A 14,458-nucleotide genomic window follows, 5' to 3' on the forward strand; every position below is an offset into this window, starting at 1 on the left:
GACTTAGGGAAAAATGCAACAGAAAACGTAAATTTTCAGGAACGGCTTCTAAAGTTTCAAGAGACTGTAACTCACTCAATATATGCTTAGTTTTTTTTATTTTTAGTCACTGAGAGGCACGCTGAACCATACTGTGAATCATCCTCTTGATGTTTTTCCAAGTCTTTTCTTCTTTTCTTCTTTTCTTCTTTCTGGACTCCTTAGTAGGCAACTGTGCTGCACACTCTGCTTTATCTATGTGAACCTTGCCCATCCCTTTAAGTACTCTGATGCTGTAGACTTTCACCCTGCCAATGTTGCCATCATTAAAAGCAGTAACAGCATCACTGCCCCCCCCCCCCCCCGCCCACTACTTTAGTGTTTTATTCCAACAAAACAATGTTTGGTAAACGAGTCCATATAAGATTATTGAACGACTCATTGGGTTTTGACTGACCGTGCAGACACTTCTTCAGTAATTCAGGATTTGCCAGGTCTCTGTGAATAGATTTTATGATATCCATGACTGATGCTGGGATGGAATGTTTATTGCTGTATGAACTGTTTGAGAACTGGGCATTGCGATAATTGCACCGTGAATCAGGTCCAGGCAGGCCGTCCGAGCGGTTCTAGGCGTTTCAGTCTGGAATCGCGCGACCGCTACGGTCGCACGTACGCATCCTGCCTCGGGCATGGATGTGTGTGATGTACTTATTTAGGTTTCTGTAGTTCTAAGTTCTTGGGGTCTGATGATCTCAGATGTTAAGTCCCATAGTGCTTAGAGCTATTTGAACCATTTGAGCCAATCAGGTCCAGGAAGACAATGGCGGTGTATTGGTTTTTCATCAGTTAACAGTCCGTAGAAGGAGATCTTCCATCTGCCTGTTACATTTTCAACAAATCCTCAGTATTATTTCTAATGGCCATCCCATAATATATATATATATATATATATATATATATATATATATATATATATATATATATATTTCTTCAGAAAATTGCAACCTTTATACTGAGATAAAAATCCGAAAATGTGAAAAAAAATTCCGTTTTAACTCCCCTTAGAGTATTAGATTAGTTGTGCTATTTGGGTAGCAAAATAATTAAGGATGGTAGAAGTAGAGAGGATATAAAATATAGATTTGTGACAGCAAGGAAAGCGTTTCTGAAGAAGAGAAATTTGTCAACATCAAGTATAGGTTTAAGTTCCAGGTATTCTTTTCTGAAAGTATTTCTATGGCGTGTAACCAAGTATGGATGTGAAAAATGGACGATAAGCAGTTAAGACAAGAAGAGAATAGAAGCTTTCGAAATGTGTTGCTTCAGAAGAATGCTGAAGATTCAGTGGGTAGGTCGCGCAACTAATGAGGAGATACTAAACAGAATTGGGGAGAAGAGGAATTTGTGGCACAACTTGACTAGAAGAAGGAATCGGTTGGCGAGACGTGTTCTGAGGCATCAAGAGATCAACAATTTAATACTGGAGGTAAGTGTGGAGGGTAAAAATCGTAGAGGGAGACCAAGAGATTAATACGCTAAGCAGATTCAAAAGGATGTCGGCTGCAGTAGTTACTAGGAGATGAAGAGGGTTGCACAGTAGAGACTAGCATAGAGATCACAACAACAACAACAACAAATATCAACACATAAAACAAATGAAAAACAAAATTCGACAATGAGGCAGGCAATCCCAATCGATAGGAATTCACTGGTCATTAGAGTATATGAAATATAGTGTGTTAATATACACAAACACTATTAGCAGGCATTTTTTAAATATTTGTCTGAAAATACTTTTGAACACTGATCACATAGACATGGCTTGTCCCTGTAACATTAAATAAATTAACCGTCATTTCTTTGTTCATTTTAAAATGTTTAAAAATTTATATCGCTTGAACTTAGCATATTTCGGCTGTGTTACACAGACGCCAAACCGGAAAGATGTGAACAGCAGAATGGTGAACATCCGAAAGTGCATCCCGGACACAGCACAATGCGAGCACCTCGCTCTCTCGTCCATAAATTTCTTCCGCAGGCCAGCCTGAAACCAACCGTGTGCCGGATCCGACTCGCGGGCCGCAGGTTGCACACCCGTGCTGTAAGACATACATTTAGAGGCGCCGGCCTCTATAACTTTGTAGCGTCGTTGGAGGACGTTTTCGTAAGGGGGGTTCTATGTAAGACTCGGTCTACTAAGTCCCCTCTGCAATCTCTAGAAGTGTGTAACATGAATTTTGAAACACCTTGTACGTAATTAAGTTTGCACGGATCGCTCAATGCTTGATTCCTATTCGCAGCCAGTCATTTTTACCATAAATTGCATGATTTTCGTGATAATTGTAATGTGTGTGTAGATTGGAGTTGATGCCGCAACATACTACTTGTCTCACTCTTTAAAAGGACCTCTAAACGAGCGGCTAAACGCTGAAGGATCCAACCCGAACCGAACTAGCGTAAACTTCAACTAGGTTCTTAACGAGTCGAAGTCTCCAACTCGCCCGTACAAAGGAATTAATAGTGATACGTACCGTCGCGCCTTCAATCTGGGGGATGCACTGCTTTCAAACAAACGTGATGTGATTCTCTAGTAGTGAAGTACCAGTGCTCATGGGGAAGTGTTCCGTATTCATGTGAACAGTGGCAGAATCGAAATACAGACATTACTCGCAACAATTGCTCAAAGAAACTCCACGATCTGAAATGGAAAACACTACCCAATAACTAATGAAACTAAGGAAGCAGTTTCCCAACTAATGACAAGTGTCTGCCCTTCTTAGTCTAAGCGCAAAATGTACCAAGCACGTTCCGAAGTATAACTATGCTTACTACGTCGGCGTCCCGTCTAAAACCGAGCTTCCCAAGACACTAACCAGTTGCTGTTGCTCTGAGGACCCTTTGTTTTAAGGAAGTGTGGCTGGTTAACCAATGGTCCGGTGACCCAGGGTAGCGGGAAACACTAATTCGTTGGGAACCATCTGTGGCAAACGTTCTGAAAGGCGAGACAACGGCGAGCGCCACGAAGACCGAAGGGAGCGTGGGTGGATCTCATTACCAGAGAAAAACTATCGAGAGAAACAAAACAAAAACGCTTTGATTCAAAAATAACCGTTCGCTAAGCTTCACTGGTGTAGTCTAGCAAGGTTGGAACCACACTACCAGAAAGCACAAGAAAGTCTCCGTTTTCCCCACCGGTCGACTTGTATTACATACACCCGCACATCTGTTCTTCCAGAGATTATTCTTTGATAAGCAGGAGATTAAGCTGGTTAATACTCAAAATAAATATTCACACCATGTGTATTCCAAATCGGCTACGGAACACTGGATAACCAAACTTGCAGCGCATAACTGAGTTTACCACTGACATACAAGAAAAACGAACTTGTCCTTGGACAGCCATCTTTCAAGCTAAGCGAAACATCCATCAAGATCAGTTATAATGATCACACACATACACACTAGCTTACACTGCCAGCAATCGAAACTTTTAATAAATGAGATTAAGCTTATTATTTTCATTAAGATCTGTTTGAATGTAAGCTAGCAGACAGCTTACACTGCCAGCAATCGAAACTTTTAATAAATAAGCTGAAACTTTTAATAAATAAGATTAAGCTCATTATTTTCATTAAGATCTGTTTGAATGTGTTACCTCGGGCCTACATTGATGCTGGAATTTCCTAAATTCCATAAGGTTTTGTCATTTAAACAGGGCCCACACTTATCATGACCTAGCTCATCCTAGCAGTTCCACAGATACAGTAAGACTAATAACAAACTATCTGAAGGAAATCACTTAGTGGCTGTCTTAATATAACTGGTTCACTGACGCTACTGTGCTTCTGGTAAGTTTTCAGTTTGGGAGAGGAAGGCAGTAGGGGGGATAGAGTTAACGGCGACCACAGAGACAGCCAGATCACATAATAAGTTCAACACTCGTGGAACTATATGCTCTCCGTCATTTCTGAGAATCTGTGACAAAACTAACAGCAGTCTCAAATAACCGATACTGCTAGAAAATGGGTGCTTTAATCATACAGCCGTCATTCAGGTCCCAGCAGGTCGTAATCCACAGGCAGCGCTTAAGGTCGATTATCAGAGGTGACTGACGGTGGCGAACCCAGCACCACGGGTGACGCAGGATTCCTTCAGGTATTCAAACCGAAAGCACAAGCAAAGGTTCAAACGCCACGTCGCGACACGTTTCCCACAGGGCGATGTTCACTGACGAAATAGCAAACGGCACATCGGAACAGCACAGATTAGCATTTGAAGCGTAGCTGCTGCCCAAGTTTACAGCCGGTTCTGAAGACACTGCACTTTCCAACAGCTCACTGATGTCCAGGAAGTGGCTGAGAATGCTGATCAGCCTTTAAACCTGGTGTCTCAACGTGCGACGTTCCCTGTGCTGGCTGATCCACCGCTCATTCCACCGTCACAACCAACGTTGCTACCACCTTGGTCCCCTACCGACAGGTTGCAAAAAGAAAAGTGTTCCAACAGCGTCTCCTTGATTAAAAAAATGACACTTCATCTGTCAAAATAAACGTGTTTAATCAGACTTTTTTCCAAAGAAACATAAACCAACATTTGCTTCTGAATAATGAATTTTACATGACTAGAATATAAGTGACTGCTTACTTTTTCTGTGTACTTTAAGGACAACACGATCTCCTGGTTTGAGAACAATGCCAGGTGGTCCTCTATTACCATCAAATTCTTGGTCTTTTCTTGAAGAAATACTGACGATTACTGTGTCTATTCACTCCGAAACTCCCAAAATACAAGTCTACATTTTGAATTAACCGGAATACAAGTGAGATGAAAGTATACTTAAAAACGGAACTTTTGATTGGCAGATTTGCTTACCACCAAATTAAATTAAGGCAGCACAATTTACATTCGTACTTACAAATAAAGTTCGATGTTAGCAAAGCCAGTAAAACATCCCATATTTGTCATACAGTAGACAAAATATTAACTGACAGTGTCGCGAACTTCGAAATTTATAATTTCCTCGTGAGATTGGTTCACTACCAACTTAGACAAATCAATCTCCGAATGATATTCACATTTGTCTGCTGACACGATAGCTTCGAACTTTCTTGGAACTACCGTTTTTGTTCATCCCTTTTCTTTTGCCTCATTTTACAGTACCTTTCCTGTAGTTCGATTTTAAGTTGCACTGTGAAGTCAGCGTGTATAAATCTCGTCTCGTCTGATTGTGCGTGACCACGAACATGTGTTCCTTCCCGCAATCCTCTAGGTTATGTATTTTCTATGTGTGGTGTCACCGCCAGACACCACACTTGCTAGGTGGTAGCCTTTAAATCGGCTGCGGTCCGTTAGTATACGTCGGACCCGCGTGTCGCCACTCTCAGTGATTGCAGACCGAGCGCCACCACACGGCAGGTCTAGAGAGACGTCCTAGCATTCGCCCCAGTTGTACAGACGACTTTGCTAGCGATGCTACACTGACAAATACGCTCTCATTTGCCGAGACGATAGTTAGCATAGCCTTCAGCTACGTCATTTGCTACGACCTAGCACGGCGGCATAGCATTTGATATTTATCTTGAGAAGCATGTAAAAACAAGAGTGATGTTCTCCAATTGTGGATTAAAGTTAAGTATTCCAAGAACTACGTTCTTTTCTTTATAGGATAATTACATTACCTTGTTCCAGACCTCACGCCAATCTAAGTGAGCTTCAAAGCGTGCATTTCGGCCTCCTCTAGCAACACGGTGTTGGCTCTTCTGCCAACACTACACAATGAATTCTTATGTGTGTATACAGATTACGTGATCATGTCATAAATTTTGTGGAACTGACTGTAGGTGGTTGTAAGGTCCACGAGGGAACTACCATGTGCCAAGCTCCTATCGTACGTCTCACTACAGTAGCCGTTAATTGTATTCCTGTTAGTTCATTGCCTATCAAATTTGCGTTATAGGTAGATCAGTCGATAATGAATATCCTCGAGTCACTACAAAATCTATGTTTCGGTTACATAATGGAACAATTCATTTAGTTCAGTAGTCTGGTCCTGATTGCTTATGTTGGATCGCTGCTGGTATCCGTATCGTTCTACACTACCTGTTTCTTCTGTGCTAGCGTTCTCCATTGTGCGGTAACTTGGCGTGACTCCGCTGTGTCATTCCCTACAGAAGGCAGCGGACGTCTTTTCTCCTTTTAATCATATTCTTAATAACAGAGAAAACAGCCCATATTCAAGACTTCATACACCTTTATCTCCAAGGATGGTTATCTTGAGACTCATCAGCCAATATGAGTTCGATACGGTCTAATAATTTCTGACTTGCTCTTTTGTGTATTTGATTATTCGTTTGAAGTTTCTGGTTTAATGTCGATGATGGTGGTGATATTAGTGTTGCTATAGTGGTTCAAATGGCTCTGAGCACTATGGGACTCAACTGCTGCGGTCATTAGTCCCCTAGAACTTAGAACTAGTTAAACCTAACTGACCTAAGGACATCACAAACATCCATGCCCGAGGCAGGATTCGAACCTGCGACCGTAGCGGTCTTGCGGTTCCAGACTGCAGAGCCTTTAACCGCACGGCCACTTCGGCCGGCTGTTGCTATAGTGTTTGTTGTACTTCGTGGTATTCTTTGTTGTGGTATAGCTTGATTTTTATGGGCTTGGCACTTAATGCAAATGGTCTGCTTGTTACTGGACAGGAAGCCGCGGTTGCTTTGCTGCTACCCCTGTAGTTATATCCCTTTGTTAATGTTCCCTGAGTGGACAATTCGACTTTAGCTACCGGTTGTCTTAACCACCGAGGCAAAGGACTTCGTGAAGTTGACGGCTGCATTAGTTTTTGCAGGTCTGTCGCCTCGGCATTTATTATCTGGCAGGCTCTCTCTTAAATTACCATGCAGTATACAGTATTTGAGAGTATTATATGCTCATCCCCTTGATCAATTTAGTCGTCCTCTTACAATACTTTGTAACCGCAAGCCATATCCATCACCACCAGCGGCTGTCCTGTTTACTGCTTTCTTTCCACTTCTCTTTTTATGGCGAGGGCCTTCAGTATTGAGAGCCTATGAGCTGGCTAGCAAAAGATAAAAGTTCTGTTAATAGGAACAGGATGGACCATAAAAATGGTTTCAGCTCAGGTAACAGAGCCGGCAATCACTTCCTCAGCCCCATACTAGAGGCTGTGGACGGGACAAATGTCACCCAAAAAAGAGAAACCTTTTAGAAAGATAATCTAGCCAGGTTTCGCTTTCCAAAACCAATCGCGAGAACAGCCGTTACCTCAGGGACCATGCGGTAGAATAACGTTCTGCTTAAACTTCTAAAACAAGCGTTTCAATTGGTTTATAGCGTTATTTTCATCAGAAAGAGCGATTTTTTCGTGGGCTTCTATGTGTGAGAACTCTTCTTTATTAGTTTCCAAATCGTATCACGGAATGAGAGAAGTCTCCTGGCTTCTTCCTGACGCCACAACACTATCAGCCATTAATAATGATATCCGCAAGAGCGGGAGTTTATTTACCATTATTACTAAAATTTTACTGAGTTGAACTCACAATGTCTGCTTCTGGCAGAAGCTGTCGAGGTTCTTGCTCTAACAGTTACAGCTACGCCTCGGAACGTTAAGGCAGACAACATTATCTGCTATTCGACAGAAGGGAATGGCTTGCTGCTAGTATATAACAGAGAATCAGGTCGATGACGGAAGACTACAGAAGACAGATATGACGAGCCCTGCCGTAGTTCAGAACGATGTCTCCACTTCGTTGACTGCAGACAGGGACCTAAACTTAGAGTCTCCATCCGCCACTGCCACTGCCTTTCGCACTTATGCTACGAGTTCAGTAAGATGAACCAGCGCTGCAATCACCGAAGCAATAGGGTCACGAACTTAGTTTACTCCATTCAGTAGTCAGCTGTGCTGTTTTAACATTTCTCGGCCAGCTAGTTGGTCTCATTGTGCATTTGGATGTGCTTACTGGTTTTTGTACCTATTTCGCCGTCTTATTTCCGTAATCAACTAACCATTCTTGCACTCACTGGTAGCATTCTACAAATGTCCTCGTAACTGTGCTTCTATCGCGCCCACCTATCAGAACCAAAGTCAGGTATCACAGTTATGATCCCATGTCCAGTTATCAAATGGTCATTCAGTTATATCATTGGATATCTCATACGTAGATGTTTCGATACTAAACGTGACTGTTATAATGCCCACTTCTCTCTGTTATATGGCCCTCTCATTAGTATATCTATGTGCGTTTTTTGCTATCCATCCTTAACTGGGCCATACCTATCAATTATCGTTGCAGTAAAGCGTTTCTGTTTGTGCTGCATTTTCATTTCATTTAAATTAATCTTCATCATCATACGGGGTGCTTCTCTTCTCTGTAGATCGCCAGAGATCGGACTGTAGCATGATAGGAGGACCCTAAACAGTCCAACGAACGCCATACACTTTGGACACTCCTGTTTATCTCTTGTAGGTTTCCCTCTCGAAGTGTTTTACAGCTTCGGTTCTGTGCTGCGTGGTCACCAGAGCAACTGACGGAGAATTCTGCGAGTGGAGTGAGGAGCCGCGCGTCCGCCCTGTTCTGCCATTTCTGCCACGCGTCCCCTGCTGGCTACATTCAGGAGTTGTGTGGTCGTGTTGCTGACACTTAGAACGATGGAGGGGGTGTAAGATTGTTGGCAACACTCTCGGATGGAATAGACATTGTTGATGGTCGTTGCGGGAGTAGCCCGTCGAGCTCTGTTTGGTAGTTGATTTTTGATTTCGTGAATCATTAGGTATTTGTGTCCCACAAGTAGTTAGAGATATCAGGGTCTATGCAGACCGGTCATTCCAATCGCAAATGCAGAAATGACTTCACTTTATACGGAAACGTGTATTTGTGCGGAAAGCTGTGGTGATGTGGCCTGCAGTAAGCGGGGCGCGAGCGCACGGTAGCTGTCCTGGAAGGCCGCAGAGAGTTCTGAAGGGGCAGGATGTGACGTCACAAAGCCGCTTAGCCCGCCACCCTCACACCTCGCGCTCCACTCCACTGCTCCCAGCTACCACTTGGACCAAAGAGGTCAAAGCGACCAGAACGGGCAGCAGCCGATGAGAATTCCAACTCCCACAATTCTACCAGCAGACATCCATAATAATGTAAGGTTTATTTTCTTAAATTTGGTGCATCCTGCACCCTCGGTGAGACTACGTGAGATTTGGTGCGATGTCTCTCCCCTCACGTGAGGTTCACCACGTAGTCGTGTAAATATGCCAATTTTTTATTTATTTTAAACAGTGATTAATCCATTACGTGGATTTTGCTGGCGTAATAAATGTTGATGCTCTTCACTGATATGGAGCCGGATTTCATAGTCCTGACGACACGATATTTATACGGTCCAACCGGCTGTCATCTTCAGGTGCGATTGGATGTGCACAATTAAGCCGGAACAGAGGTAACATCACACACTGCGGCTCCATTATGCCCCGGGAACAAGCCGCTGCACGTGCGCGGGAAGCGAAAGTGTGGCCCTTTACTAAGCGAAGAACTGCGACGCCGCCGGCGGTAGAGACTAACAAAAGCGACGAATCACACGTTAAGATGCAGCCGGTCGAGGCTTTTGAACATGCTGTACTCAGGACTACTTCCATTAAATTCACGTTTCTTGAGATATGCGGATGAAATTTTTATTGTTTGGCCACATGGAATGGAACCTCTTCATCGAGTTTTATATCATGTTCATTGCCTTCATCCACGCATCAATTTTTGATGTTAATTGAAAAAGATGGAAAAGTACCTTTTTTAGATGTTTTAGAACACAGTGTAGACCGTAAACCTATGCACACGGACCGCTAGCTCCATGCTACTGGTTGTCATACACCACATCAACGCATAGGAGTTTTACGCATTGTGGTCAAGACAGCTTCTGCTATTTCGGATTCTGATAATCTGACGCAGGAAGTGCACTACCTTCTCAGACGAAATGGGTATACTGATCATCAAATCAATTGTGCTTTTTAATTTGGACCACGATATCCATCACCAATGGATACTCCTAAGTCACTCGATTTTTTGCCCTTTGTGGGTAGTATCTTCTCGAAAATTTCAAGAATGCTCAGAAAATGCGATATTAAAAGTGTCCTTTTGCCTTTGGCCAAAACTAGAGCCATTCTTGGATCTGTTAAAGATGATCCCGGGTGGAGAAAGCCTGTAGCATATAAAATTGTCACTACATGAAGACTTATACTGGACAGACTATTCGAGCGGCTCATGACGAACATGATATGTGGAACATAAACTTTACACACGTTGGCTCCAGCGTGAAAAATCGGCCGTCGAAGAACATTGTCTCAATGAAGGGCATAATATGTCATTTAAAGAGACGCAAATTATTCAGATCAAATGGCTCTGAGCACAATCGGACTTAACTTCTGAGGTCATCAGTCCCCTAGAACTTAGAAATGCTTAAACCTAACTACCCTAAGGACATCACACACATCCATGCTCGAGGCAGGATTCGAGCCTGCGACCGTAGCGGTCGCGCGGTTCCAGACTGTAGCGCAAATTATTGCTCCGGCTTCCCGATATTGGGAGTGTTTACTTAAGCAAAGCTTCGAAACAAGATTATCTAATTACACTACTACTACAGATAAAGTTTTACCTTTAAGCAGGATGCAGGATCATATTTTAATCGATATAAAACAACAACTGTCCGTTTTTCGCCCAGCTACATCTTAATTAGCGGTCGGCGCTTTTGTTAGTTGCTAAGCTGCAAGAGGGCCGCCCTTTTCGCTTCTCTCGTACGCGCGGCGTCCTGTCCCCTGGGTATAGCGGAGCCGCCGTATCTGATTTTACCTCAGTTCCGGTGTGATTTTGCGCTTTAAATCTCACCTGAAGATAGACCGTCGATTTCGTGTCATCAGGAAGATGAAACCCGGCCGTATATCCGTGAAGAGCGTCAGTGAATAAACGACAGATTCTAAATAAAATCTGTATCAAAAAGTATTTTTGACCTTTGATTAAGAATACTTTTTTAAACACGCTGACGCTGAGTCGTGTTCGGACGGAGAAATAGAAACAGATGAACAAAATGCGTCAGGAAAGTAGTATTAACCGTTTTGACGAATCCCTAAAAAAATGATCTGTTATTGATGTATTGTATGCATTAACTGTCTCTGAACCTTTATTTACTATTCAGATGAAAGACAAAATTTTTGTACCTTCTTTTGAACCATATGATTACGTTGCTCTTAAATTTCTTGATGTATATGACCACTAAGAGAATTATATGAATCCGTGGTGTCTGTTTTTTCAGATATGACTGAAATGTCAGATACCTCGCGGAATCTGCAGCTGTGATACATTATATGTGACTTGAAGGTGGAAGGGGAGAAGGGAAAGGAAAGGGAAGTGATTATTGATGTCAGCTGCATCGGGACTGTACATGGAATCAGTGAGACCGAGTGAAAATATGTGCTGGACTGGAATTCGAACCCGGGGTCTTCCACTGACTAGGCAGTTGTGTTAACCACTGCGCCACCTGGAAGACAGTATTCGACGCAACTGCTTGGACTATCTGGACATGCCTCACGGCCGGCCCACACTCTCACCGAGCGCCGCGTGTCTGCACTCCCAGTCCGTCTCCTCCCACAGGAGGTCGGAAGTTAAAGAGTATCCGCACTGAAGAAGGTGGATTCTTGCCCATCGAGGTGAATCAATTATATGAATGTATGGTGTCTGTTCTTTTGGACTCGTCCTGATGTAGCTGACTTCAATAGCCCCTACCTTTTCCTGTCCCTTCCGCTCCTCCACCTTCAGTTTACAGATAACTAAGAGAATTCTTCTCAGTTAACTTTGCAACGTACGGGGGGTTTTATTGTACAATATCGATATATTGAAAAATATCTACTGGTAGTCTTAGTCAACCTTGAGTTGCTATCTGCGTTGGCTCTGTTTAAACGCGCGGCTATGCCCCCAGTATTGTTTGCATCGAAATTATCATTACACTCTAATTATTAACCAAAAATATACTTGGAAGGAGAGACAGTATTGGTCGTATTTTTTGTTTTATTAAATGCAAAATCGATTTTCGGTCACTTAGTGACCATCTTCAGTGCAGTAATATATAATTTAAATTGGTAGGCTCTGGTGACACAAGCTTACAGCGATCACATAAATGTGTTTATTTAAATTATATATTACAGCATTGAAGATGGTCACTAAGTGACCGAAAATCGATTTTGCGTTTAATAAAACAAAAAATACGACCAATGCCGTCTCTCCTTCCAAGTATACCCATTATATGGTCGTGGTGCACAGGACACTCCATGGAGTCTCCAATCAATAAAACCAAAAATATGTTGATTGCTAGCTACAAAATCAATAATGCGGTGATTAGCATATGATACCAAATTAAAATTTATTCATAAAACAGGATGAGCAATATTTCTAACCTAACATGACATGCAATACACTCGCTGACCTAACTTGCCTAATTTTGGCACAATGTGTCCTCTTTTCCTAACTGCCGGCCGGTGTGGCCGTGCGGTTCTAAGCGCTTCAGTTTGGAACCGCGTCACCGCTACTGTCGGAGGTTCGAATCCTGCCTCGGGCATGGATGTGTGTGAGGTCCTTAGGTTAGTTAGGTTTAAGTAGTTCTACGTTCTAGGGGACTGATGACCTCAGAAGTTAAGTCCCATAGTGCTGAGAGCCATTTGAATTTTTTTCCTAACTCCTTAGGTCAACAATGAACCCGCCACTGACTCTAGTGAAGTTCTGCCTGAAAGGACACAGACTCAGAGAGCGCCAGTCAAAAAGCTACTGGAATACGAACTCATTTAGAATTACAGTGTCCTACTTTGGCTGATGATTGATAATATCATCGTTATTCTCCGTGATGATTCGACGGTCGGCCCAGCCAGCGTCGTGATGCCGTCTTTCCCGTGATCGAGCTTGGCTTTAATCTCAAAGGTGGACGTGATTTGCGTCCGTAAACTCCTGTTCGTAAGTGTTCAACTGCGGAGTCAGACACGAGTCAATACTCAAGCTACTTGCACATATGCCAAGAGTAGTTGGTTGACTCAAGTGCGCGGCAGCAAAGGTGCACTTCCGATTGCATATGAACACCCCAAGTTAGTACAAATGTTTGTCTTCTCAGAGGAACAGATAATGCTACGTGTGTGGAGTCGTATGCGCTTCACTATTCAGACTTGGAGAGTAGCCACTGGACTCAATGCCGGTAATTTCTCCAACCTACTTCTCTCCACGCACTCCAAGCAGGGCACCCAGACACCGCGACTGTTTCGGTCCAGTGCCGACCCCAGAGTCCTCATTCAGATTTGTTTGCAAACTTGGCCGTTCTTCGCCGCATGGATCCATGCGCGTTGGTAGTCAATCACGACTCAGACTTCCATGTATCCGTGCGCGTTTATACCCAACCACGACACAGAATTCTCCCGCTGTTACTGTTTCCGCCAAACTTTTAGTATGTATCTCTACGCACTCTGCGCCAATCCCGTCACAGTCTTCCGCAAATTTTCCACTGTGGCGCGAAATCGTCTTTCTCTCTTTCGAATATAGCTCCTTCTCACTTCTTGTTGTGATGGCCCAGCCTCTCCCAACGTCTTTGGTGGTCTGAAGTGCTGCCCGACAAAGGGGTCCGGCCGTGTTTTAGCCTCTGTTGCCATCTCGTTTGTTTGACATGACGTAAACACCTTCCTTTGGAGTTCTGGCCGTGTTCCAGCCTCTGCGGTCATGTCGTTAGTTTGACATGACACACAAAACTACCTTTTCTGTGAACATTCTCTCCTACCGGTGGGCCAATTATCTCGTTTTGTTAAATGGCTATCTCGGTGTATTAGTACTGATTTAGCATCATGTAGGGTGCAAAATATGCTACCTTACAACTTCAGCTTAGCTTCCTTCCACAAAGGATTAACTTCTTACTCGTACATGTGTTTCGACTTGTCGGAACGCCGCTTAACATGTGCGCTGTAAAACTTTAGATACAAATTCGTATTGAACACAATAACATCGGTTTTATATGCGTTGCAGATTATCACGAATGACTCAGTGACTGACAAGCACTGCACAGGGATTTCGACCGGCGCAGCAGTAAACTCCCTGAATTACAACTGTCACTTGTGCGGCACTTGTTCCATATCGGGGAATCCCGGGCAAGCGCACTAGTAAAGCATTCAGTTCAGTTCAGGGAGACCATAAAGATTTGTGTGCATTCTAATATTGTCCGTGCTCGGGATTAATTTTATAAAACAAAATGTTATCTGTTGTAATAATGTATATTCTCTCAATTAAGACACTGACATGATATTTTCATGCCGTCTTCCTCTTTAAATAAGAACTAGGTTTGATTTTTCCGCCCCCTCCACCCTTGTTTTCCACTCACGTGATTAACGGATGTCCTCAAGGAGGAAACGGATGCCAGGGGAAAGGCACTATTGCAGTTTCTGAGTCTG

Source organism: Schistocerca serialis, chromosome 2 (genome assembly GCF_023864345.2).
Source record: "Schistocerca serialis cubense isolate TAMUIC-IGC-003099 chromosome 2, iqSchSeri2.2, whole genome shotgun sequence".
In the NCBI taxonomy this organism is placed as follows: domain Eukaryota; kingdom Metazoa; phylum Arthropoda; class Insecta; order Orthoptera; family Acrididae; genus Schistocerca; species Schistocerca serialis.